At 43.3% G+C, this 24,004-nt stretch overlaps 1 long non-coding RNA gene across 2 annotated transcripts in view; it reads left to right on the top strand.

The window, feature by feature from the left end:
• Positions 1-24,004, top strand: part of LOC119059061 (uncharacterized) — a 156,908-nt gene that overhangs the window by 59,117 nt on the left and 73,787 nt on the right. The window contains exons 5-7 of one of the 2 annotated variants that reach the window (XR_005084356.2): positions 7,393-8,136; positions 9,091-9,239; positions 13,233-13,524. This is a non-coding gene — a long non-coding RNA (uncharacterized LOC119059061). Of the gene's footprint in view, positions 1-7,392; positions 8,137-9,090; positions 9,240-13,232; positions 13,525-24,004 lie in introns of those variants that run through there. The other variant, XR_008389946.1, reaches the window with a different exon arrangement.

Here is a 24,004-nt window from a genome sequence, read left to right as displayed (position 1 = left end):
ATAAAGGACATAAGCATCAGTACAATGGCAGCACACGTACGGCGTAAAGAGAAAGAATTAGGGTTGCCGAAGGTGCCAACTACCACTGACGTCGTCAGCTCCTGCTGAATCCGGATGTTGATCTTCAGCAAACCTGATTCCCAGAGGCCACACAGTCAGAAGTGTTTGAGGCAAGATGAATTTTTGTTGTGTGCTTTTCTCAGCTCATGGGTGGCCAATCTGACAAAGTGGAAAAAAGAAAGTCATGTTGCAGCTTCTAAAAGAAGAAGAGATATAAAAGGGGACTTATCTAAAAATGAGTTTACTTCCCAATGGAGAGCTTCCTTCCTAGAGGGACTGAAACTAGGAGTCAGAAGGCCTAGCCAGCCCATGCAATGTCACGCATACTCCCACTTCTTGACTTTGCATGTCATTCTCCTACCAGGAGGCCCTTCATCTTCAGCACTTCCTTTAGATATGGCTCAAACACTGCCTCCTTTAGAAGGTCTTCTGGGGAGTGGATCTGTCTTCCCAGTGGAGATATAGGTGGTTAAGACCATGGAGGGTCTGAGATTTTACACTGTTTTCAAGTTAAGAGTTAGACTAGCCCAGTTTTATGCCTATGGCAGAAAACAGGAGACACATAGATTAGAGACAAAGGATGTCATTACTCATAGCAGTAGTAGCAGCCATAATGCCAGCATTTGTTCCTTGAGCCCTAATTCTATGAAGAGAGTTGAAGAAGGTCAGATGCCACCTGTTGACTGTATTGTAGGAGAGGAACCCTGAGCTCAGGAAGCAGTCATGTCTGCCCTTAGCTCTAGAGGGAGCTAAGACAATGGCTCTGTCTTCCAAAGGCTGTTCACCAGGCAAACATCCTTGAAACAATAGTTAGGAAGAGAAAAAGCTGTGTCTCTGCTCAAAAATGTGCATAAATATGAGAGACCCACGGCAAAATGTCTCCATCATAGATTACACCTGACAGGACTGTTATAGTTAAGTCAATAAGCAGAATAATGGTTAAGATCACAGACTGCATGACTTCGAAACCTATTAGCTAGGACTTGAATTGTATTAACTATATGACCTTGGGTAAGTTATATAATTGATCAGTGCTTCACTTCCACTACTTGTAAAATGGGAGCAGTAGTACCTCTTGGGTGCTTATGAGAATTCAGAGAATTAATATTTACAAAGTGCCTAGAACAATACAGGGAACATGGAAAATATGAGGCATTTATACAATGAAATAAGACATAGAGATTAGTCAGTGCATTCCCTGGTGGCCTGTGGCCAGGACCCATGTTCTCTATGACATTCTCATCAAACTGAAGTGCTTCAGGACATGAAGTATGTGATTTCCATAAACTTGGAAATTTGAGTGTGTTTCCCCAGGATGGCAGGTATAATGGGCATCATCAACATAGAAGACTGAAGTTTAAAGTTTTTAAATATGATTATGTGTCATGAATGTTATTTTCTGTTTATACAGAGTTCACAAAGAGATAGGTCAGTCTTATAGATGAAGCCTCTTTCCACTTAAATGTAACCTTTTGCCTTTAAACTCTGTTACTTTGTGCTTTTCCTTAAAGAAAAAGATTTTATTTATTTTTTAAAGAGGGGAAGGAAGAGAGAAAGAGGAAACATCAACCTGTGGTTGCCTCCCGAGCACCCCCTACTGGGGACCTGGCCCGCAACCCAGGCATGTGCCCTGACTGGGAATCGAACTGGCGGCCCCTTGGTTTGCAGGCTGGTGCTCAACCCACTGAGCCATGTCAGCCACGGCTGTACTTTTCTTATATCCCCTGGGTTAGTGTGTGTGTGTGTGTGTGTGTGTGTGTGTGTGTGTTTGTGTATGATCACTTTCAGTAGACTTTAGAAACTTCCAAAGGGTGGAGGCTGTGTCCTGTCGATTGGTTTGGTGGAGCTAATAGGACAGAGGCTGATGCTGTGTGCTGGGAGCTGAGCGAGGGCTCAGCCACCACTGACTCCAGTAGGAGAAGAGTCACTTGGCCCTCATAGTGGTCTCCTGCCTGGCCTGGGGGCTGCAGACACCAAAGCTGTGCCACTTGTCTGGTGGAAGCCCTCAGTAGGGATGTACTCAAGGCATGGAGGGGCTTCTCAAAGACAAATCTGAGAAGGCTGACAGAATCTGGTCAGTTTATTTGCAGCCCTTGCCCCAAAACTGTGACATGTGTGGTGAGTCAGGCGACTGTGGGAGACAGGGTCAGTCTGTCTTTGTGGCCTTATACTTCAATTCAGGAACAGAAAAAGTGGCTCTAGCAGTGCTCTCTGGTTAGCAGAGAGTTCTGCTCCTGAGAAAGTCAAGTTTATGGTCAGCACCAAGTTTGGTTTTCAGGATGCTTGCAGGTAGTAGCCACTAGGTCTGAAGACACAGTTTCCACAGAGGTCTGTTTATCTTTGTGATGTCATAAAGACGGTCATGGTCAGGATAAAAAAAATACGAAGGACATTCCCCCTGCCTGCTGTCATGTGGCTTTCCACGCACAATGTGCGTTTAAGGTGGGGCTGAACAACAGTATTTCCTATTAAACAGAGAAGTGCAATTGCTTTGGGTTCCTTGTGCAGTTCCGAGTGTGTGTGCTGGCAGGGGCTTAAGAGGCCCAGACACGGATGTGCCTTGAATCAGCCAGGAAGGTGATGAGTAAAGCAGGGCTCCCTGGAGGCGGCTACCCTAGGCCCAGGCCTCCGAATAGCCCGTGAATTAAAAAGTGTTGGTGTGAAAGCCAGGTGGCAGTGGACCTGTTTTTCAGGTCTCCATTTGGAAGTGGAGCAAATACCACTGGAATGTCATAAACCACAAGGGCAGCTGGCTCTGGAAGAGCTGGAGGAGGCTGCTGAAGAAAACAAGGCCAGGGGTGAGGACAGAGGAAGCTGATGGCATGGAGGGGCTTGGACCTGCTGCAGAAGAAGCCACAGCTGTGGTGACGGAGAGCTGCAGGGCAAGCCAGAGGTTTTCCGGCAAAGGCCATTCTTGAATGTCAGAGCCTCAGGGGGAGGAGATACTGCAGGGGAAAGCAGGGAGGTGCAGCACAGGACTGGGGTTTGGAAAAGGAAGCTGGGGAGGCTTTCCTGAGGCTAAATCCTTTTAAAAAATGTTGAGTCTTAACTCTTTTGAGACTCTGGAGTGATAAAAGGAAGAGGAGAAAATGGCGGGCCCCTTTTCATACACTGCACATGCAATCTCTTATTTAAGAAAAGGTTAGTGAGAAAATAAAGTCCTCTGATAGAAACCTGGCTTTCACATGCCTTTTACAAATCCGATCTGTGATGAAAATGATCAGGTGTGTGAATGTTAAGAGTAGTGCAGTGGGCATAATTGACATCCATCCAGATAAATAATTCTCTTACTGGCAAACCCTCTGCACACTGTCCACCGTGAAAGCTAAGCCAGGGGTTAGAAGACAAAAAGAAGATGAGGTGTAAGGTAAGTAGCTCCCAATAACAGAGGAAATAACCTCTACTGTGAGTAGAAAGAAGCAAGGAAATGAAGGACAAGCCTGAGTCATAAGGGTCAAGGCTCCCACCAGGCTTGGAGTGGGGGTAGGATGAGGGGAAGGAGATAGGGAGAAGATAGAAGCTCCTGAAAAATATGTGGATGTTTACTTGTGCCCTGCTGGGGAGGGGGGAGTGGTACAAAAGGAGGGCAGAATGGCAGGGACAACATTCTGGTTGTAAAAGGAAGACATGGGAAGACAAGTTCCTTCCAGGAACTCTGAGCATTGACTAGGTTTACTAAGGTGGTATCAGTGATCACTAGGAAGAGGTCAGTAGCTTATGCCTTAAAGGTAGAGGCCATGCAGACATCTCTAGAGATGAGAAGGTAGAGAACGGGAGGATTTGCTGATGGATTGTGTAGAGGGTGTTAGAGAAAGAGAGGAGTCAGGGATGATGGCATAGCTTATGGTCTGTGTGTTTGGATCATCAATGGTTATTTGAGGAGGAATGTGGAATTTGGTTTAAAAGCAGATATCCTAGTGGAAACGTCATATAGGTAGTTGGATAAAGGAATCTGGCATTCGGAGGAGAAGTCAGGACTGGAAATATAAACTTGAGAGTCACTAGCATGTAAATGGTGTATGAAATCCAGGAACTGGATGGTACCATTTGGGCTTGGATGTAGGGAGAGAAGAAAAGAGTTTGAGGACTGAGTCCAAGGGCCTTCCACCAGTTAGAGATCAAGAAGAAGAACACAGTCCAGCCAAAGAGAGCAGTTCCCTACATTTTCTCAAATAGAAATACAGCAGAAGCCCTTTGTTACTGCTGATATTTGTAGTCAGAGCTAATGCCCATGGCACAGATGAAACCAACTTTTGTCCTTTTAGAGTTTGAGAATTTGAAGACACTAATCATCACATGGTCCTATATTTTCCAAAATGTGGGTCACGGGTGGTCAGAAGTGAACTGGAATAGGAGACTCAAGTGCACCGAATTGAACCAATTCTAATCCTTGGCTTGTGACAGCACATATTGGCATTGGTACATGAAAGCACTCTTTTATTTTATCTGTTGTTTAATGTTTTCATTAGAAAAATAACATAAGGGTCACTCACAACTAAGAGTTAGTAAGAACATTTCCAGTAATCTTGACTGCTCCCAGGTGACCAGGCCCTTAATTTTATGTCCATCTTTCCCTCCCGCCCCCGTCTTCTTATCTTTCTTTCATGTATAAATAATGTATTGTTTAGATCTGCTTTTTAAGATTTTTTATTATTGAAGGTTTCACATATTGTAAATAAAAGAGCAGAGAAGATAGTATAATAAACCCCATGTACACATCTTTCTGTTTCACCCGTGATCCACTCATAACCAATCTTGTTTCTTCTCCACCCACATCGCCCCATTTTGAAGCAAATTCCAGATAACGTATCATTTTATCCATAAATATTTCAGCACGAGACTTAAAACACACATAATTATTATCACATCTAAACATTTAAAATAATGGTTTAAAATATAACAATATTCTATTACTTCTAGAGTCCCAATTGTCTCAAAAATGATCACATTTAAAGCCCTGGCAGGTGTGGTGGTTGGATTGTCAACCCATAACTGAAAGGTTACAGGTTTGAATCCCAGTCAGGGCACTTCCTTAGCTTGCGGGTTCAATACCCAGTCTGGAGTCGGGTGTGTGCCTCCCCTGGTCCAGGTGTTTACTATTACTGATCCCTGGTCTGGGTACATATGGGAGGCAACCAGTTGATGCTTCTCTCACATGTGATTTATCTCTCTCCTTTCCTCTCTCTTTAAAAACAATGAAAAAAAATGTTCTTGGGTGAAGATAAAAATAATGGATGATCACATTTGTGAAAAAATTAAAAATTTGAATTCTGACTCAATAATTAAAGATATTAAGAAATGACTGTTAATGTGTCTTAGATGTAGTATTGTGACTGGGTTTGTTTTGGTTCTTTTTAAGAGTTTTTATTTTTGAGGTATATATTGTATTTGTGTATCTACATCTATTCAGTGTGTGCAATATATCTATGCTGACATATTTATGGATGAGGTGATACCATGTCTGGGAAATGCTCTGAAATAATATAGGAGTGGTGGTGAATGCATGGGATGTAGTCGAGATGAGATTGGCTGTGAGTTTATCTTTGAAGCTGAGTGACAAGTATGTGGGGTTTATTAAACCTTTGTATGTGTTTGAAATTTTCCACAGAAAAAAAAAATGAGTGCAAAGAATGCAACACTAAAAAGAACATTTGGGTGCACAGCTCCTTACGCACATATGGGAGTTTCTTCGGGGTATAAACTTAGAAGTGCAGGTTCAGCTCTGCTGGCCAGTGCAGAGTTGCTCCCCAGAGTGGCTGGCAGCCCTCGTCACGGAAACCAGTGCAGAACTCAGATCGCCTCACTCTGAGGACAATGAGTCCCTCTCTCTGTTGGCTGTTTTTGCACCTTCGTGGTATGACTCTCTCTGGGGTGAAAAGGAATGTGTTGATCGGTGCCCCTACTCCTAAGGGTGACAGCATTGTGATAGGACACAGCTGGATCAGATTAGCAATTTCTGGAACATGAATACCTGCCTAAATCTACCCACGGTTTCTTTTTCTATGTTTGAGCTCTTGTTTTGGGTGTAAGACTCACCCAGTTTACAAAAATCAATATACATCTGCTGTCTTTGTCTTGTTACAAAATAAAGACCTGTTTATTGTAGACATTTCAAATAAATAAGAGATAGAAAATAAAAATCAGCTTAACCTACTATAACTGTCAATATTTGCTGTTTACTCTGTCTTTTTTCTTCGCATTCTACATTCTCTTGAAACATGCTTTCTTCATTTAAGATGTTTTTTAATGTTACTATACTGCATTTACATATATTTTTTGATGGTGGCATAATATTTTATTGTCTGGAAATGACATCATTCATTTAGGTAATTCCCAATTTTTAACACTTAGACTGTTCCCAATGTTTCCTTACTTTTTTTCTCTTTTTGCTCATTTTGAAGAACTCACTGCTTTGACTTGTCTCCAAAGAGAACCAGTCCCATTGTGAATGATCAGACTGCTTAATGACTGCTTCATGGGGAAACACACAGAGTGCATCACACAGTGGAAACTCAGGATCATTAGCCATTTGATATTTGTGTTTTCTACCTTTCATTCTTCTTCCCAGAAGGGGCCTCTTCTCTATTCTTTTTCTTCCTTGGACAGTTTACAAATGTCCCCCATGAAGTCTGAAATTCACAATTATTCATCTCTGCACACTTTCTCAGTGAAGGAGAGTTCTGTAGTCAGCAGAACTATCTTGAGACAGCAATTCATGGACCATCTATTTCACTGATATATGTCCCTTGCAAGTTCCACCAAGTGATTTATCAAAATATTATATAGTCTATAACTATTTCCTTGAGGTAAATTCTTAGGGGTGCAATGGCTATACCTGAGAGCATAAAAAATGTGAAGAGTGGTGATGATTGTTAGAAATAAGGTGCGTTGATTTGCTCTCTGCCTGTGCTCCTGTGTGAGTGCTGGTTTGACTGCAGTGATTAATAAGCTGAGACCTGCAGTCCCATTTCTCAGGATCCTTTGTCCCTCTGTTCCCCATCAGCTTTCTCAGGAGCACGGCAGTCAGAGGACAGTCAGGAGAATAAAGCCAGTGTGAGTGGTGTGAGTAAGGGTATTTGTCATAGGGATTAGACTTTACACAGTTGGGGAAGAACTAAAGAGATCAAATTCTGGAAAGAGATTGGTTAGAGGAGGTGAGATAAATTACCAACCAGGGACCATGGAGGCGAGCTGTCTGGAGACTGGCCTAAAGTTGTTGTAGGTCCAAAGGCAGTCAGCTGGGATGAAAAGCTGCTTATGAAGCAGAGGAAAATGGACAAGTGGAACATACAAGAGCTAACTATGTCTGTCTTTCACTGCATCCACCCCCAGTGAGGCTGGTGACCTGATGAAGTTGGTGCCTTTCACTGTGGAGCTGTTCATGTGCCTGGCCCAGGACTAGAAGATGAAGGAGGTGATCTGGCGGGAGCTGAAGGAACTGCATATCCTGCTGCTGCCCCAGGCTAGCAAGGTGATTCAGCGGATCAGCAACGTGTGTGACCAGTGCTGAACTTCAAAGCTTAATGGCAGCTGTTTAACTTGGGATTTCCACATCTCATGCAAATTTCTCTTGTGTACAATCCTAGCTCAGAGTCCTGTAAGGAAAGAACTTTTGAGGAGCACAGTTCCAGCTTAGTTAAATTGACACAAAGTAAAGCCACACCCTAAGTGCCTGTAGGACTTAGTTGGTGCCAGCACAGAACAGTGAATTCCAGTGAACCTGGCAAGCATTCACTATTGCCTGGAAAGTTAGAGATGGGCTGCGGTGAGAGGTAGCAAAATCAAAACATTTTACAGATGGATGAAACATTTTGTAGAAGTGAAGAGAATATCTGCACTGAAGACAAAAGTCTATCAAAGAGATTACTGAACCAAACATTCCCAGGTCTCTTGTTGAGAACTGCCCTGCCTCGTTTTAGGAGCTGTAACCACCCCCATGGATAAGGCTGAGCAAGTGACCTTTGGACCATAATCCACTAAGGAGACAAAGCTTATCTCCCTGGTAGGGGTGCAGCCTCTGCTCCTTTTACTTCACCCTGCCTGGCCCCCAATGCTTGATTCATTAACCATTGACTGGTAAGATTCCTCAAGGGAGGGATGACCTAAGACAGGCATGATCATGGGGGGCGCCCCAGGGAAGGACTTGGGGGCTATTGGAAAAGGGGGTGATAGGGTGCCACCCTGTGCTGGAAAAGGTGGGTTCCCTAGGGCGATAAGGCCTAAGAAAGAATACATAAAATCCTGCGAAGCCTACTTTGCTAATACCCTCAATTTAAATGATAAGGGACCAAGTCTGAAATTAATTTGTTTCCCCCAAGTTTTATGGCCCTTTAGCTATTTGACCGTGACTCAAAATAGGCACTCAGAGTTCTTCGAATGTTATCTATTTGATCATTACTACCTGACAATGATTGATGGGCTTAATCTGAGCGTCTTTGGAACCGCTGGCTGCTTACTGATTATAATAGTGTTCTGTGTACTTTGACACATTTGCAAATTATTTTGCTGAGGTCATGTGAGAGACCAGCAAGTAGCAAGCTTTGTGGGATCTATAGTGGTCCTAATTAAAAACAAGGAGGGAGCTATAGGAGACCATTCTGTGTGGCCCAGGTCCCACTTGGAGTTGCACAGGACCCACACCCACAGATAGGTTCTCCCCTGGGGAATCAGGCCTGCACTGTACCTAGACTGCTATGAGACTTGCTTTTGCTAAAACTCCCTCACCCTGAATTGAGATAGCAAGTGTTTCCTGTAACTTCCTAAAATCCACGCTAAACCTTCCAAGGATGAGTGTAACCAGTTCAACCACTTTTCCCTTTGTATTTGCAAATATCCTTCTGCTGTGTTGTGATTAGCAGCAGCATCTCCTTTGTTTTCTGTAAAAGGTAACCACCTAAAGCGAACCTGTGCACAGTAAATGAGGACCATCATGTAATGTGCACAGAAAAGAAATAAAGGCCAGTCAAGGCAAGGGCTGAGGTTTTTTTCTCCTCTTGAGAGAGAAGCCATGCTGTCCCTTTTCCTCCATAGGACTCGGTAGTCAGTGTGAATTTCTCGTGCGCCATCCACAATGTGGTGGACCCCACAAGCTGGGGTCCACATCAGTCACTTGCCAGAAATATTGAAGAGTCAAGCATAGGAAGACCACATATTTGTATCATTTTCCTGAAACAGACTTAGTAAGTACCCTGAGCTTTCCTATGCATGGAAGCCTGTATAAAGGCTATGGAAATATGCCCTATCAGTAAGTAGAAGCCATTGATCATGGAGCTGTGGCTAATCTGTTGTATCATGAAGAATTTATACAGTTATAGAAGTTGAATATCTATAATAGTGATTACCCTACACTATGCAGAAAACCTGTTGTATAGTATTGTGTATATTTGTCATATGTTCCAAATATAGGCAACAAAAAAGTCTGCTTTATAATATTAATTCAAAATTGTAGGCAAGTACTAAATATTTCTGCTTTGGAAGAGATTTTCAGTGTTCAACACAAATTTTTTTAAACTATCCTGTTCTATGGCATAATTTCTTTCCATTTTTTTTGACCATGGTGGGAGTGTGAGAGGCAGAGTGGTAGAGAGTGAGAAGGCAGAACCAGAATAGTATGGATGGTGGAATTTAAATGACTCATCTTTGTGTCCTTGTTTTTATTACAAAGGTTAGTTCCCACTAACTGATACTTGTAGTATCAGTAAAGAGATATTCCTGCTTATATCACCGTCTAATTATCTGATGTTTTTCTAAGCATCATTTTGCTCAGTATGTGCTTAGTGTTAACGTGGGTCATCCTTGAGAAAATGCTCCAAAGGGGTCAGACGTTATTGGTACATCTCTGATGAGATCTTTTTCGTTCTCATGGCGAGGGATGAGAGTGGCAGATTATCACCACTATTCTTCAGTGAGGTGCACTGGCCAGGTTTGCAGAAAATTATCCTAGGTGGAGATTTGAGGATGTTTTCCAGAACCGCACCACCAAACTGAGCCACAAAGGGAGCTGCTGCCTCCACAAATGGAAATCTCATGTTCTGGAAGCTTCCCTACAGCTGTAGCCTGCTTCGGCTCTTCCAGCAACTCCATGTGCACTCTCCATCCTTAGCAATCTCTTCGTATTTAAATTCATTACGGTGGATGCTGCTGTCTTGAATAAGGACCATGACAAATACAGCAATTGGCATTGTAGTCTGTGTAGAGGAGCAGTTGGCTTGCTCATTCATTCATTCATTCAATAAATGGTCACTAATTAGCAGTTGGCTTTTTGAACTATGAGGTTCTACTCAGTCAGTGTAGATTAAGAGCCAAAGCCAGCAGAAAGCACCTGGCTTGGCAAAGCTCTCTGCCTCTCCTTCCCTGTGTTCACACTGGGTAGCCTTAGCCTGAATTCACTGTTTGTTGTTGAGTCTTTCTGAAAGGTACAAAAGCAGCTGAACTACTGAACTGCTGTGAGGAAACTGCCCAAAATCCTCTAAAACAAAACAGCTAACATACTCTCTTTTTTTTTTTTGACACAGCTACAACCCTCATTGACACCATTCACTAAGCTCCCAGAAGCAGGGAATAAGTGAGATTCTGGAGCCATTTTGAATCTGTCTCTTCTCCAGCCCAAAACCTTTTAAGCAATTGAATCATCTCTCTTTTGGGCAGAAGATGGTGTTAGAATATTGTGTCACGGACTGACAGGGAATAAAATCACATAAGCCATCTTCAGAGCCAGATCTGCTGTTAGTGGGGCTTGAAGCTCATATAATTCAGGAACTTTCTTGAAGACAAACAGTGCAACATTACAAATACAACATTAGTTATCAGAAGGAACCCTTGGGATTAGCAAAGAACTCACAGCACACTGCAAAATTTAAAAAGGGGACATAGCAGAGACTTCACAAAGTGCAGTAAACAATGTGGCAGACTATTAATTGTGTGCCTGGCAAATCTCTAGAATACACGTACAGTGTCCTCCTATGTTCCTGGTTAGATAAAAAAGGACACATAAAGGACACGTAGCAAAGTACAGAACATGAGGCAAAGTCACCCAGTTCATTAAAACGAAGCAAGCTTGCTCCGCGGTCTGTACAAACAGCATCTTCCTTTATTAATACTACCTATCTCCCCACCTTTTATTTCCTGTGTTAAAGTGACTTGATTCTCCTAGTTACCTCTATCTTTTCTATAATGATTTTCACCTACATTTTATTGGCTCTTCTATTCTTTACCCCCCATCTTTATGATTTTTACCATCATTGGTTTTAGTTTCCATTATCTTCTTACAGCAAGAGAGTTTTTGATACTTTTAAGCTCTACTAGTTTTCATTTCTTGATTTACATTATTGGCTTCACCAGGATATTTCCTTCCTATCATATTTATCTTGATATGATCAGTGATTCTGAACACAATATATAAAATTAATCTGAAAATAAGCTCTACAAGGAGCAATTCAGATGCATTTTAAAATTGCCACCAAGTCGAATTGTGTTGTATAGTCAGGTAATCAAATTACACTTAAACTGCATCCATTGATCTATCGACGGGCATGTGTAAGAGTTTTGTCACTGGAGCACTGTTTTCTTTCTTATTCCAGGCCGGTCCTAAACACTGGGTGAGTTCTGTGTGCCTCCTCCTCAGACACTGTCAGACCTAGTCAGGAGAGGCTGCACTCCCATGCCAAGATGTAATCCGACACCTTGGGATGCATAGAATAATGGAACTTCACACAACAACTATTTGCCCTACTATGTGTAACACACAGGGACTCTGATAACCCCATTTTGCATAGTTTCCAACAACCATGAAAAAAATCATATAGTAGATTTATTATTATATCAGCTACATTGAGTATTCCTAATAATAGGAATTTTGGTCAGGGGTCCTTTGCTTACTGTTTTACATATCTAATCACTGGAGGAATTTCCCAAATACTGGCTTCTGGCTGCATGCTTTTCTGTCCTTGTTTTTTTTTTTAATATTTAATTTATTTTTTAGAGAGAGGGGACGGGAGAGAGAGAGGGAGAGAAACATTAATGTGTGGTTGCCCTTCACATGCTAGTTACTGGGGACCTGGCCTGCAACCCATGCATGTGCCCTGGCTGGGAATCAAACCAGTTTACAGGCTGGTATTCAATCCACTGAGCCATGCCAGCCAGGGCGGCCTCCATTATTCTTATCCTTGGAGTGTAAAGAATCATGGGGCCCTTTCATTTCCTGATAGAGCCTCTGGCTTGGGGTCTTCATGCTATGATGTTCGTGCTGGCAGAGTGGGCAGCAGGAGCACTCCTGGAAGCCGTCCCTACAGAGGGATGTCTGAACTACACCCAGAGGTGACTGAAATGTGTAACTGGGTCTCAAGCTGATCCAAGCTACAGGTATCACCAACTCCCTTTCGGTGATATCCCAAATACCTGTGGCCACTCCTAAACCACCCTACAAAAATGGAAGTATAATAGAGGAAAAGTCAGAGTGGAATTGAGCAATTGAGGTTAAAAGCTGGCTTCTGTAAACTTTACAAAACATATGACCTGCCAGGGCCTTGCAAAGAAAGACCTGGGCAGTGAGAGCCCCAGGACTTAGGCTTTGCTGACATTTTGGTAACCCTCCTCTGCCAGTTCTGTCTCAGTGTTCCGGGACTTCAGTCTGTTGGGTTTAAAAGAATTAAGGTTCAAGTAGAGCTTATCTGGGGAAAGGAAAGCACTTGCATGTTTGCCATATCCTAAAACAGAGGTTAATGCTTTATGAGGCTCATTATTCTCATCACTGGATGTAACCAATCTTTCCAACTGTTGATGTGGCCTTATTTGCAACTCAAAGGGAAAGGTTATCAAGACTGAAGGGGCTGAGACTTTATCCTACTAACAAGTTAACCTGCAGCAGTTTCACGAATAGTAGAGAAGGCACAGGACTCCTGGACCAGAGACAAAAGACGTCATTACTCAGCACAGAGGGCATTGTGAGCAGCATATGTGCATCAGTGTCCCTTGCCCACAAGCCTCGTCAGGTCGCACCGATGAGCCCAGAGGGATCTTTGCACATGCAGTGTTTGCACTGTAGGAGAGAAGCCCCGAGTTTAGTTTCATAATGGGCAGTAAAATAAGCATGTCTCCCTTTGCTCCAGAGAAAGGCACTATCTTTGTTTCCCAAAACTGTTCACTAAACAGTCATCCTTGAAAATATATTCCAGAACAAAAATGTGACCAGTGCCTTGATCACAGGATGTGCAGATTCATTGGAGGTCTTTGGAAAACCATCTCCCAATCCAGTTAAAAGGCCTTTGTGAGAGAGAAGCAAAGCCCAAGATGGTTCATTATGAAGCAGTTGTTCTCCTGTTGGCTGACTCAGTCAACTCACAGTCTAAGAAAATGTACAATGGAGGTGTGAAAGATGCTGCTCCTTAATAACATTCATTGTATATATTGGAAATATGATTCCCAGATATTTTAGTGTCCCTTTAATTCTATATGATGCTGCTGTCTCCAAAGTGATCAATGTTTTCTTTTAAAAAAAACTTGTGAATTACCTTTGTGTTGATTGAGTCTGTAAGTTGATCACATGTTTCATGAGATAGACCTAAATTTTTTTTTAAGATTTTATTCATTTATCTTTAGAGGGGAAGGGAAGGAGAGAGGGAGAGAAACATCAATGTATGGTTGCCTTTTGTGCATCCCCTGCTGGGAACTGGCCTGCAGGGAACCGGCCTACAATCCCAGTATGTGCCCTGACTGGGAATCGAACTGCGATTGTCTGGTTTGCAGGCCCGAGCTCAATCCAAGACCTAAATTTTTTACTCGTTTTTTTTTTTAATCTTGTGTTTTTCAAATAGAGTGCTGGGTTCAAGTCTTAATTCTGCCATTAACTCGTGATGTAACTCTGAGTAAATCACTTAATTTTCATCATCTGAGGGAAATTGTCCTAAATGATTGCTAGGGCTCCTTCCAGATCTCAAATTTTGTGAACATTTTGCTCTTGAATTTTTGATTTCTACTGTTTGCCTTAGATTTTGATTTTATCATCATCAACAATGAGTATTGAGTACTTTCATATCTAGTCTTTCACCTGCTGTTGAGACAGCAATGATGAATGAAACATATTTTCTATCCTTAGAGGATAGCTGAATGTTCCAGTTATCTATTGCTGCATTACAAACCACCCTGAAACTTAGTGGTTTAAAACAATTATCTATTTGGCTCAGTCACCTGCAGTTTGAGCAGGGGCAGGCAGCTCGCCACTCTTCCTCGCGGCACCAGGTGGGCAAGTTCAACTGAGCCCAAAGGGTTTGTTTCCAAGGTGGCTCACTCATATTGGAAGGTTGGAAAATTGGAGCTGTCTATCACTTGAGAGCTCAGCTCCTTTCCACAGGGGTCTCTCTGTAGGCAATTTAGGCGTCCCTCAGAGTGTGGTGTGGTCCAAGAGTGAACATCCACAGAGAACCTGGTGGGAGCTGTGTGGCCCTTTGTAATGCTGCCTAGGAAATCACAGAATGTCATTTCTGCCCCAGTCTCAGCCCATCCAGTTTCAACTGAGAAGGGGAAACAGGCCCTACCTGTCAATGGAAAAAGTATTACAATTGCATTATACCGGGGAAAGGGAAGCTATAGAGATAGTAAAAAGATCAGAAGTTGCCCTCGTTTCAAGGGGATGAGGGGAGGGATGAGTAGGTGGAGCACTGGGGACTTCTTGGGCCGTGAAACTATTGTGTATGATACTGTAGTGGGGTACACAACATTGCGCATTTGTCAAAACCTATAGAAGTATACGACACTAAGAGTGAATCCTCATGTAAACCATTAACCTCAATGAATAAAGTAATTAATTCATCAATTACAAAAAAAAATGTATCGCACCAATGCAAAAAGTTAATGATATGGGAAGTTGTGTATCAGAGGAGATGGGAGAGAAGAAGAATAGAGGGACCCTCCACAGTTTCTGTGCAATGTTTCTCTCAACCATTGCTCTAAAAGAATCACATTGTAAACATTGTAAGAAGAGTGAGTGGGATGGAAGCTATCATTGTGGTCACTTTTGGAAAAGATGATCTGCCTCCATCTTCAAGTTCATACATTTTCTGGACAGAAGACATCTCAGTATTTGTCCTTGTGCTGCAGGCCTTCCCCTGTTGCTGGGCTGAAGAAAGAAGGGTGGCGTTCCAGGTGACTGAGGTCCCGCCACTCCCAAACTCCTGAGCCCTTGGTGGTGGTGAGTGAGTGCACGCTCAGGGTTCTCTTTCTAGAATAGTCTGCATAGGAATTGAGGAAACTGGCGTCTATCCCAGGATTTCCGTGGGTCAGGATCTCTGTGCAAAGCAGCAGGTTTGGCTGGAGAAAGAGGACCACCTCTGCAGGCAGAGAGTCTTGAACTGGGACTCTAGTTCCATCACTGCTAGTTGGGTGACCTTGAGAAAGTTACTTGGCCTCTTTGGATCCCACTTCCTCCAACTGTCAAGTGTATATGATTATAATAATATTAGCAAATCTGATGTAGTGCTTGCTATATGCTGGACATTAGTATCATGCATAGTTGTTGGGTAGATCAGCCCTAAGCTGAGTACCTTATTGCTCCTGGTTTATTGTATGTTAAGAGAAGAATTTCCACTTCCAGCAGCTGTTGCACAGGAGAGATAGAAATGGAGTGCTGTGGGTCATCAGAGCTGGTTCTGACCAGCTGAAGCTGATAATGACTGGGTGTCTACAGTGGCCCTCTCTGGACCAAACTGAAGACTTTCCTGATCAATCAACAATGGGGCTGTCATACCCACCAGTGTGTAGACCTACGGATTCATTCAGTCCTCTGGAGAGTTTTCAATCCTTAATAACCACCACAAAATCACTTTCATTACACTTAAAAATCCCTGTGAATTCCTCAGTTTGAGAAACTCACTAGCGGGTGTTTTCTTGCCTGGCAATTTCAACCCCACCACCACCACCACTGGAAGTCTTTGTTGCATTCTTCTGCATGTAGGAAGTCAATAGGTGTTTTTATGAGTTTTAGGTGCTGTTTATATATGGGTTTCCCTCCTGGGCAAGTGAGGTAAGGGATGACATCTGTGGGGGCCGACAGCTGCCTTCTCTGGGCCTGAGTACGCTGTGACCTCCCCCAACTTGCTGAACAAATACAGAGCTGTGCAGCCAACCAGCAGATGGGCGGCCAGTTTGCTTGGAACTTGTGCCATTTGGGGGTGCCTATTTAAGGAAGAGAATTTTAAAATTTTAGAAATTTATTTAAAGTGACAAAATAGAACCCAAGAAATTATAAATTTAAAACAAGTGAGAAATTACAGTCTATTAATTGGAAGGCATATGAATGTTACCTTTTTATATTATGCACCTCCAAGGGAGCTGGGGCAAGGGCAGTGCCCCAAAGCTCCAGTTTGTAAATCTCGTTCTGATGACAGCAGCCTGACCTTCAAACCCCCTTCCCAGCAGCTCAGTGCTTCCACTGTCTTCCAGCTTCTAGTAAGGAAGATAAAGGTTTGTGAGCTGAGGGTAGGGAGTTGCTTAGGTATGTAGATGAGTTATTGGTTAGATACTGAGGTCTTTCTCCAGAACTGGCCCCCTGCCTTGGAAATTACTTAACTTCTTTGAGATTTTTTTATAGCTTTAGTGCTTTCTTCCTTTATAAAATGTAATCGGAGGATGGACAGGCTTGCCACCTATAATTCTGTAAGAGGGGTCACATGATGTGAGCGAAAGCGTTCTATTCCCCTTTCACAGCTCCAAGTCCACGAAAACTCCTGTGACTTTGGTGTCCAGTGGGCTCTACCCTAAAGAAATCTGATGGGGGGGCTGGGATGGGAGTAAAAGACAGAAAATTGTACTTGAACAACAATTAAATTTAAAAAAAAAAGAAATCTGATCTACAAGCCTCTCCGTAAAAAGTAAAGTAGCTAACGGGTAATTTAAAATATGGAAACTTAAACTAGGTGCTACAGACACATTGTTTAAAGTGATAATAAACAGGGTTCTCATCATGGTGGACGGAGAAGCCTCTCTGGTAGCTATTCTCCAGATGCTGCTTAGAGGACTGGTTTTGCCTCTCTCTGGTCTGCACTCCCATTGTCTAACAGGCCCATAGTAGCTCAAATAAATATTTGATGAGTAAACACATGCATTACAGGAGAATCCCATTTTATAAGAGTGTTACATTGAGTACATGTTCACTGACTTTATTCTGTTTTCCCTCCTCCCTTAAATATAAACAACTTTATACCTATTCTAGGGCCCGCCTTGGGACTATCAAATGCTACCTCACTGGCAATTAAGCCCCTTTATTTTAAAAAAAAAAAAGCAAGTGAATAAAGGGTTTGTATTTCTAGCAGTAGAATAGCAGGCAGGCCCCAGGGTGCCGCTGGATTTCAGGTCTTGAAGAGGAAGGAGCTCAGGCCTGGATACAAGGCCTGAAGGGCACTGAGCCTGGCTCCTGAGGTAGCAGGACCTGGGCCCTGGAAGTGTTCTGGAGTGGGCTGGGCCTGCAGCTGTGGGGAGAAGCTTGCTCAGGAAGCCCATTCCTGGCAGAACAATGAGGGTGGCCAAGTGGCAGACCACTTGCTCTCTGCAAGGAGCAAGGAAAACCCAGAAACCAGATGCCAAGATGCCCCACCATCTCTGGGTTCTGTAAGCCCCTGATGATTGGAAGAAAGGGAAGTGTGATTAGAAAAGGGGCAGGCAGGCTTGGCTTGTGTGGTTCAGTAGATTGAGTGCTGGCCTGAGAACCGAAGGGTTGCCGGTTCAATTCCCAGTCACAGCACATGCCTGGGTTGTGGGTCAGGTCCCTAGTAGGGGGTGCACGAGAGGCAACTACGGATTGATGTTTCTCTCCCTCTCTTTCTCCATCCCTTCTCCTCTGTCTATAAATAAATAAATAAATAAAATCTTTAAAAGAAAGAAAAGGGACATGCATTGTACTTCCCACCAGGTCAGAACAGTGAGTGCCTGAGAGGGACTGCATTTGAGTTATGCCATAAAAGACATGTGACACCATTCACACCCTGCCTGCGTGGAGCTTGGGGACAGACTGGATGGGTGAGCACTTTCCAGTAAGGAAAGAGTGAAGGCAGGGAACATAAAATGAATTCATTTTTACCAAGCTGCTAAAATTATGAATATTATGAAGGTTGAGGAATGAGGAAAGAGTCCATTCTTATTCTAACTAGCCTGAGAATTTAATCTTTTTTTGAACTTTCCACTCCTGCATCAGTGCCTGCATCTGGACCTCCAGGTAACCCTCTCATGGTCACCTGAAGGACTCCTGCATCCAGGCCACCTGATTAACCCTGAAGGGCTCACATATACGTCCACCTGACATCCATTATCCAGGCCCTGGTAACCGATTAGAACTCCTGGTGCCCATTTTCTGAACCACCTGACATCCATCGACCTGACTGCCTGAGAGATGACTGAGAGAGTCCTGGACCAATTCTAGGGCTAAGGGTACAGGACTGATAATTCTGAAGAGTTCACTTTTTGCTACAAGAACTTTTAACTTCTCTTCCTTTGGGACACTTCTCAGTTTTTGCCTTGGTGTACTCCTAGTCTGCAAACTCTAAGACCCTTGAATAAATATCTATCATTTATTTCTAGAAAAAGCCTCCAGACTCTTGGAATTTGTATGACCCCATTTAACCAGGGAGGCTAGATAGAACCTGTTTTGTACTTTGTCAAACCATGACCTAAAAAGGGGCCTTGGGGATGGCCGGGGGAGGCTGGTGTGTGGAGAGCTGGGCCACCAGGCTCCTCAGGAGCATTGTGGGCAACAGGGACAGAGGCAGAGTGTGAGGGGAGAGAGAAGCCTGGGGGGAAACATTTGATCATCCAGGACACAGGCAGGACTCAGGAGAAGGAGCTGATCAATGCCTGTCAGAAAATAGTCACTGTGGAAGACAAGTTCAAAGCTGAATATGGCCTCTGAGAAGCGCCAGGTTATTTCTAGGGTCTGTTATAACATATGGCATAAACCATATGGTTTTATGCCCCGGGGGCTGGTCCTGCTCCACTCTGGTGCTTCCATGGCATTTGGGGGCTCCTCAGAGCCTGCACTCACCCTGGGACCCTGCAGGTTGTCACTTGGGAAAAGTTTTGCCTGATGGTACTAGAGGAGCTTCCTCAGGGTCTGTTCAGCCATTTGCTCAGAACTGTATCCCAAGGTGTTCTAGACCCAGTGATCTTGAGTGTTGGACCAGACTTCCTAGGGGCGTTTGAAGCCCCGAGCCTCTATTCCCGGCAGTCTCATGGCTTTGGAAGAAGACACGCAGATCCCCGGGCCATGCTCAAAGTTTCCCCTACGCTTAGAAGGAGGGGCTGTGTGGAGGTTTGGGGGGACGTAGCAGGAGGACCCAGAAATCTGCATTCTGTTTTGAACAGGAATTTTTTTGTATCCGTTTCAGGCTTCTCCTGGATGCTGGAGATTCTGTGACAGGCAGACATGCCCTCTCTTTGTTTTGAGAGCAGCTTTCTTGCCTTTGTGTATGCCGTGGGGTGTCGGGAATCAGGCTGGCTTTGTCCCAGCACACTGCAGCTGTGGTTCATGAAGCATTTTACTTTGAGAAATGGCATTTCTTTCGGACCCTGCAGTAAGTAAATAGAGATGAGACCATAATGCGTTTTTAAAGCACTTAAAGAGAGAGATTCAACTGAGGTCACACGAGTTAAATGTTACCTGTTGCTGTCCACGGGCTGCGTTAAGATGGTTGGCATTTAAGTAAATTACAAGTGAGGGAAGAGGGTCCCATCACAACACCTTCTGATATGAAACTCCCTGCAGTCCTCTGAGTGACAGCTATGCCTCAGGACCTGCGGCGAAGGGAAAGGAGCATTTGCGGGGCTCCCCGCTGCTTTGCTTAGATTCTGGTGCGGGGAACGGAGGGGAGGGCAGGGAGTTTTGCCATCACTTTGCTCTCTCCCCTTCCCCTCCTCCTTGGAATTTTACGTGGGGTAGGATGCAGCCCGGTGCTTCTTCCCATTTGACACTCCAGCGTTTTCCGTGGCCCTGGGCAATCTCTCTGTCCAGGGAACGGAGGGTTTCTATTCCTCAGCCCGTGGCGTGTCATTCTGCGGAGCACCCCGTGCAGGAAAACCAGCGAGAGAGTCCTTTGCAGTGTGTTATGTTGGGTTTGAGTCACTTGGGAAAACGAAATATTCTTGAGTGATATGGGAATATTTTCCTTTTTGTTCTTCAGTTTTAAAAGAAGTTAATTTTCTTCTTTTTAATTCTTTCCTAATTAAATTATTGTTTTTTATTAAAGTAGTATCTGAACCTAGTTTTTAAACAACTATTAGTATATTTTTAAATTTTACTTTTTTAATGTATTGGGGTGACATTGGTTAATGAAATTATGTAGATTTCAAGTATACGACTCTACAACGGGCCATCTGTACACTATATTGTGTGTTCACCACCCCAAGTCAAGTCTCCTCCTGTCACCCTTTGTCTCCTGGTTACCCTCTCCTCTGCCCCCGTCCCCCTTCCCTCTGACCTAGTTTTAAAACTTAACTCCATTACCAAAGGTCTGGAAAACTTCTCTCTTTCCCTTAAGGTTATTTTGATTAGAAATCCATTGTATTTTAACTGAAGTGAATTTAGAAAAATTCAAAAAAGTTCTAAATGGAGGAATTTAAGTCTGACAAGCTCTCATAACATGCAAATGGTAACTTCACCTCTCACTTCAAATGCAAAATACATCAAAGCCACAAGCTGCATGTATAGGTTTGAATAATTGATTTGCATGGTATCTTTGTAGGAAATAAATAATCCTTAATGACTGTATATATTCTAAACTTGTTACATATCTTAATATTTTATATTCTGTATTATGCCATTCACACAAGAATTATTGACTGATCTGAATTCTGGAAATGCAGAACAGGTCAGACCCGTATACTTAGGTCAGTGGTCTTTTTCAATACTTCTTAATGATCATCTTTTTCTTTGTATATTTGAAGATTAACAATAAAATTTGATTGTGGATGTGTATTTTAAAAGATTAAAATTACTTTAATGTATGAATTAAAAAATTAGGTGGTAATAAAATTTTCAGCCCATTTCACTCTACTTCCCAAAGGCAAATACTTAAAAATGTTTTTAACAGTTTATTTTAATATTTGCTACCATTTAAAGCATATACTTACTCTGCCATTTCCTGATATATTGATTTTAGGCATTGTCTCTGTCACCCTGTTTGGCTAATGAGGATGCAGTTTTCTCACACTGTGCCCGCCACTCCCCTGCCCTCCACTCAGACACTTTATCTCTTTTTCCCATTTTATTTTGTATCAAAACATTTTTTATAAAATCCATAATCAGTGTTTACATTACTGTCTTAGCTGTAGAGTTGAATAGTGTGCCATTATTTCATCCCATTGATCAATTTTGTTTCCCAGATAGTCAAAAATTGCCAGACAGCCGATCCAGCAGTTCCTCCCTCTTCCTATGGGAGTCCTCTGTCCCTTAGCTCCACACTGCTCTGCCTGTGCTCAATACCAGCTGCTCAGGGGCCTCTTAGGGCTGCCCGTCACAGCATCCTGATTTTCTGTGCCGTTTTCTCGGTAGAATCCCTTTTTCCTGGGCCCCTTATATTCTTTCTTAGTTTAGTCACCTCTTTCTCTACAGCTTACAAGTTGTGAGATTTATGAGAAAAACATCTATTTTTCGGAACCCAGTTTCCTCTTTGGAAAAACAGAAATAATCGTGCCCACATCACAGGAGTGTGATGAGGAGTAACCCAATGATTACTCTTCCAGTGGTGCCTGGTGCAGGAAGTGCACATACATATCAGCAATTGGTGTTTTTGTTTTGTTTTGTTTTTGGTTATGATTCATTCTCCATTAGGGTTCTTAAAAAGAATGCATGGGAAGTTCTTAAGAACTTATCTAAAAATATTACTTCCTCCATTTCCCTTGGTTGATCATGTGACTGGAGGAAGTTCTAGGTTGAGGATCATTTTCATTCGGAGTTTTGAAAGCATTGTTCCATCTCTCGTCGTCAAGCTGGTGTTCTGATGGCCAATTCCTTCTAATTAAAGGACTAATTTTTTTCTCTTAACGTTTAATTTTACAATTTTATTTTCATGATTCCTTTTTCATTCATTATGTGGGGAATTTTCAGTCTGAAATGTATTACCATTATTGTCACAGTCATTCACAATTTCATCCCCTCTCCTCCTCCCATCCTCTTTTTAGATGTTCTATTTGTTGGATGTTGGATTTCCTGAGTGGGCGATCTGAACCACTTTCCCCTCTTATAATCCATATTTTTGTCTTTTGTTTTGATTCTTTATGGATTATTTTCCCAGCTTCATCTTCTGACATTTCTGGTGAATTTGATTCCGTGTTTCGGTCTTGCCGGCTGCTGAGTGTTGCAAGGGCAGCCACTGGGCCATGTGGGGGCATCCCTGCCCCTTAGCCGACTTGAGGCCTGCTTGTTTGTGATGGAGATAATCTGTGTGTACCTGGGCCTAGTTACATTTCTTCTCTTACAATTCTTTTGTTTTGTTTTGGGTCTTGTCTTTAAGTTGCAATTACATAAATATTGAGAATCTTATGTGTGTTTTACATAACAGTTAAAGTAATTCTTTAGAATTGCTTTAAATGCTAAGACCTGGGGGAGTGTGTCCCAAGAGGGACTGATGTAGAAGCAAAATATGTTAGGATGTGTGCAAGAGGCTGTAAATACTGGCAGAGAAACTCTCCTGTTCCTTCTGGGTTTACCTGCTGAGGGGGAGTCAGCCCAGCTGACAATGAGGAGTGTTTGGCACCAGCAGCCGCACAGGCTTTCGGAAGTGGGGTTCAGGAGAACTTACATTACCCCTCCTCCTATTTACAAAGGTGCCTGGAGCAGAGGCTGAGAAGGGGCAGCAGGATTCCTGGGACAGTAATATCTCTCTTCTAGTCCTCCAGGGCAGGGGAGGGAGCATTTGACATGTTGCCCCTCAGAAGAGGAGCAACACAATTGTTCCTGGGGTTTGAGGGTAACCCTGGAATCTGGGCAAAAAAGCCCAGATTGCTCGTGGAGTTGCTGATGGCTCAAGAAGCAAAGCACCTGAAAGAATTGTGGGGTTGGTGGTGCTGGGTAGAGCCCTCAGCTCACCCATTTAGTGCCCAGGGGAGCACAGCGGAGAAGGTAGGAGATTGCGCTGCAGAGTGGGAGGCTGGGGGAGGGGTGGCATTCTGTCAGGCGGGAAGGCTGCATACATGCCTGAAGGGACAGAGCCCTTGCTGCTGGGGGCCTGCGGAAAGGAAAGGAGAAGTGTGGCTGCCTTGCCCTGAAGCCCACGAGGGAGCTCTGCCTGGACGCCCTTCTTACCTAAACAAGAACTGAGGGACCTGCATGGAAGGTGTCACTGTGGGACCATCCATCCAATATACAGCACCAGTGATCCACAGCCACTTCGGCACAGAGTGGTGGCGATGACCAGCGGCAGGGGGCTGTACTCTCCACATGTGCACGCGACCGGTAGAAGCTGCGCTGGAGCAGAGGGTAGAGGGCATGAGAAGGTGGGTCTGGAATTTTCTTCTCCACCTGAAACATCTTCAAACAAACCCCTGGAGTGAGGCTTTGAATTGACCAGTAATAATTCTACTTCCTGGATTTCACTGAATGTTAACTAGAGAGAGAGATTAAGTTTAAGCTGGAGGTCATTTAAACATTATTGGTACAGGAATGTCCAACCCACGGGCCACATGCAGCCCAGGATGGCTATTAAATGCAGCCCAACACAAAATCATAAATTTATGTAAAACATTATGACATTTTTTGTGTGATTATGTGTTGCAATGTATTTAATGTGTGGCCCAACACAGCTGTTCTTCCAGTGTGGCCCAGAAACACCAAAAGGTTGGGTACCCCTTCTAGGAGGTTGCTAAACATGCAAACTTGTTACATATATAGGAAAGTATATGTCAAATAATGCAAAAAAGGATAAACATTATTGGATGATTGAGTTTAACTGACTGAATCACGTTCAGT

This window comes from Artibeus jamaicensis, unplaced genomic scaffold, assembly GCF_021234435.1.
Source record: "Artibeus jamaicensis isolate MK-2021 breed Jamaican fruit bat unplaced genomic scaffold, CSHL_Jam_final scaffold_1964, whole genome shotgun sequence".
Lineage (NCBI taxonomy): Eukaryota > Metazoa > Chordata > Mammalia > Chiroptera > Phyllostomidae > Artibeus > Artibeus jamaicensis.
This window is presented reverse-complemented; position numbering and strand designations above follow the sequence as displayed.